The sequence below is a fragment of the Phascolarctos cinereus genome, unplaced genomic scaffold (genome assembly GCF_003287225.1).
Source record: "Phascolarctos cinereus isolate Bilbo 61053 unplaced genomic scaffold, phaCin_HiC Scaffold_2;HRSCAF=192, whole genome shotgun sequence".
Classification (NCBI taxonomy): domain Eukaryota; kingdom Metazoa; phylum Chordata; class Mammalia; order Diprotodontia; family Phascolarctidae; genus Phascolarctos; species Phascolarctos cinereus.
Genome location: NW_027555625.1, coordinates 266,863,671 through 266,867,759, shown reverse-complemented (window position 1 = coordinate 266,867,759; position 4,089 = coordinate 266,863,671). Strand labels below are relative to the sequence as shown.

General features: G+C 45.4%; 1 non-coding gene across 1 annotated transcript; it reads right to left on the bottom strand.

Moving 5' to 3' along the window:
• Positions 1-1,194: 1,194 nt before the first annotated feature.
• LOC110198903 (uncharacterized) lies at positions 1,195-3,880 on the bottom strand. The gene is made up of 3 exons (XR_013484727.1): positions 3,732-3,880; positions 1,863-1,963; positions 1,195-1,271 (listed from the first exon to the last, which is right to left on the bottom strand). It is a non-coding gene; the product is annotated as an uncharacterized LOC110198903 (transcript).
• Positions 3,881-4,089: the final 209 nt, after the last annotated feature.

Genomic DNA, 4,089 nt, shown 5'->3' with positions numbered 1-4,089 from the left:
GATTTTTTTTCCAACCTGCTTGGCCTCTTGGCCAGCTATTACTGAGTGCCTGTCACAGCTGTATAGTAAGCTACAGCCCAGAGTGCAGGTCTAGGTGTGCTCCCATGGCCATAAGCTAATCCAGATATGTAAAGTGCTAGTGGTCCATACCAACCTGCCCACCCAAGTCTAGACTTATGGTGTTAATCTTCCTTTCTCTCACCTTTGTATCCAAGTACAATTCTAGGTCGGGGGAGACCCCCCCCCAATATCTTCCTATTCTTCACATACATGTCAAAAAATGTAATACCTGATTATCAATTCTTTTTTGCCCCAGAATGAAGACATCTGGTCCAAATATACCAAAGCTTTATGGATCCAGATGGCACTGGAAGCAAGGTGAAGCTGGGCATGGAGGACACACATCCTGACAGATGCATGCTCTTGTGCATGGGCATATGTAATCTAGAAACAGAGGCCATATATAGCACCCAAGGCTGTTCCACTAGCAAGAGAGAATAGGAAGTAGAGTTCCAGGCCCAATTCTGTCACTTTCTAACTATGTGATATTAGAGAAGTGAGTCTCAGTTTCCGCATCTGTAAGATGGGGATGAGAATACTTATGGGGCTAATAGGATTGAGAGCTGGGAGGGACCACACATCATTTAGTCCAACCCCCTCATTTACTGACTGATGAAAAAACAGAAACCTAGACTGGTCAAGTGACTTGCCTAAGGTCATACAAGCAGCAAGGAGTTCAGCCAGTCCTCCGACTCCAAATCCAGTGCCCTTTCCACTATTTTATTGTGGGGAAAGTGCTTTGTAAACCCTAAAGCATTACAGATATGTGAGCTATCATTGATGTCAGGGCTGGCTTGTTAGCCCAGGCAGGGTGACAGGCTGGAGAGATGAAGAATTTAAACCAGAGCGGGGGGGCTCTTCCTCCGGTGGACTTTTGGAGCATATGGCCCTGGGAAAAGTCAGAGGGGAAAAGGCCTTCCATGAAGCTGAGATATGTCTTCGGAGAAGACTTTTGGCTCTTGTTCGTGGAAAGGCTTCATAGCCTATGAGCTATTGGTTGTTTTGTGTGTCTGTTTTTAGTTAATTTTATTTGGGGGGAGAGAGGGAGCGTCGGGGGAAAAGGAGCAGAGGGAGCTGCTGAAGTTGTCCCTCTCTTCTGCTTGCCACCCCTGTGTCCCTGGGGTCACCATGTTTGATCTTCATGTTGCCTTGTTCAGGAGCCACTCTGGCTAGCTGTCTATCTGGGAGGCTCAGAGCTGCCTTGGTTGGTACTTCAGTCCCGTTGCAAGGGAACAAGGGGTGGGAGGATGTTAGTGCTCCGAGTTTGAGTGGTTCTTTTCTTCCTCCCACATCCCACAAAGAGGGAGCTGACAAAAGTCCAGCTTCAACCCAACTCCAAAATCTCCTATCAACCTTACTTCTGACTGGTGGGTGACTCCTCCCACCAACAGGAAAGGAGGAAGACAGGGCTAAGGATCCCCAGAACCATTTGTCCAAGGTACTGACCTCCTCCCTATATAACTCATAGCACTCCCTATCCCCCATTGGGTGTCTTCCTTTAGGGCAACCCAACCATTCATCTCCTGCCACTGCCCCAGTGCATAAGCTCTCTCTCCCCACAGCAGGGTCTGACGGGGCTCTCTAGAAAGGTTCGCCTCAGGGTTCTGTCTGTTGCTGGCTCTGCCTGCTGGGAGCCAGAAAGGGCACCTCCAAGCACCTGTACACCATGATGTCCATGGACAGGGAATGGGTCCTACCCACGGGGGAGACAAGTTTATTTGGATCTAGAATAGCTTTTTCCTCAGCCAGCATCTGACTACTGTCTTACTTCTCAGGTCTTTGAATCAAAGTTTCTGGTTTACCTTTGAGTCCTGAGTGGGATAAGTGGAGGAAAGAACTGATAAGCTCCTGCCTGTCCTCCCTTCCGGCTAGTCAACAACATCATGTGAGGTATAAAGGTATCCTGCAAGGAAAAAGGAAATACCAGCATGAGCCAGTGGAAAAGGCAATGGTGGGGGGCGGGGGGGGGTGTCAGAGGATTTGGATTTAACTCTTGCCTCTGCTACTTAGAACCCCAGTGACCTCTAAAAGGCTTTTCACCACTCTGCCCCTCTGGACTACCAGGAGTTCTCAACCTAGCACCCATGAACTTGTTTTTATATTTTGATAACCATTTCAATAGAATTGATTTTTGTAATCCTAAGCATTTTATTTTGTGCATTTAAAAATAGTATTGTGAGGAGTCCATAGGTTTCACTAGACTGCCCAAGGGGTCCAGGACACAGAAAAGGTAAAGAACCCTAGGGACAAATGATCTCTAAGGTCCCTTCAGGCTCTGGGAAAACAGAACCTTGACTCCCTGCTTATGTTTGGGGGAAGAAGGAAACACAGACGACAGGACACCTTTGAGAGTTACATGTTGAATTTATACTGGGAGGAAGAAGCAAGCTTTACGTTGTGGAGATAAATGGTTTTCTTGTGTAATCCTTTTTTTTTTTCTGTTCTGCTGTGTATGTGAAAATGCTCATTTGTCTGCTGGTTATTGGGTTCAGAATCAATAAAATAAATGCAAATTATTGGGGGGGGGAGTTCTGGCATTATTGAGAGCAAGGTGTGGCCAATCTGAATCGTCTTTGCTTTTTAAATTGAGAGGAATGCTTAAGCTCATTCAGTTGAACAGAGTGGAAGAGGCAACTAGGTATATTGGAAGCAACATTGAACCCTCATTAGAATCAGGAGACCCGGATTCTACTATAACTTCTATCACTAACTTACTGTATGACATCGGACAAATTGCTTCACTTTTCTGAGCCTCAGTTTCCATACTTATTAAATGAGAATAATCCTTGCTTTGGCTATTTTACAGGGGTACCGGAAGGCTTAAAAGTGATCACAGATGGGGAAAAATATTTTGAAAATGTGAAGTGCTATACAAATTAGGGATTTCTAGTGATAGGCCAAGTATGAGTCCAGTCCATTAGCCTTACTCTGTTCCCGAGCCTTACAAGGTAGTTTTAATTCCACCTAGCCATTGGTCACACAGGGGTACAGTTTAAGGTTATACCCAGGGGTGTGCTGGAGCCAGCTCAAACCATTTTGTGAGAGTCAATTGCCAGTTTTTCAGTGTGAGCATTTATACCTTGGAAATCAACAAATACTACAATTAGGGTTTGATATATTGTTTTGTTGATTGTCTAGAGTCCAGACTTAAGAAAGTGATAGAGAAAATGTTAATTATGCAAGTCAAATTTAAAAGTATGTTGTGCACACTGTAGGCAACTAGGTGTCACAATGGATAGAGCCCTGGGCCTGGAGTTGGGGCACTTGAGTTCAAATCTAGCCTCAGACACTTACTAGCTGTGTGACCCACTGCAAGGCACTTATAAACTGTCTGCCTCAGTTTCTTCAACTGTAAAATGGGAATAATAATTACCCCTACTTCCCAAACTTGTTGTGAGGACCAAATGAAATCATACTTGTAAAGCACTTGACACAGAAGTGCTTAATAAATGTTTGTCCCCCTTCCCTTTTTGCCTGCTTTTTTTTTTCAGAGAGCTGGTTGTTAAAGGTTTACCAGCACACTGCTGAACACTCCAATGAGGCCTGTCTTTGCATGTGAAGAATATCATTATCATAAGAAAGAATGTGATCTGGGAGCTGGTAGCCACATGGCTAATGAAAGTAGGGAACTAGACCTGAGGAGACGGTTGGCAATTAGTAGCTCAACTCACCATTCTGGAAGCCCACAAGGAAGGAGAGTTCTCACTCACTGAGGAGGCTCCAGTGTTGACAGTTTGACTTCTTGGCCTGTCAGTGCTGATTACTGGGCTGGTGAACTTAGAAGTGTGTTTGGCAGGATCGATAGACAGATCCTGGAATAACCTCGGACTAGAGAAGTCAATGTTAGCCAGTGTGCTGCCGTACAAATTGCTGAAGGTAGAACTCTTCTTAGGGGAATCAGTGGGAAGGTCTTGGAATGGCCTGCTACCAGAGAAATCAATGGTACTTGAGGTGTTGGTGTGCAGAGAGCTACAGGTGGAATTCTTCTTAGGGGGATCGGTGGCCTGGTCCTGGAATGGCCTGGTACCA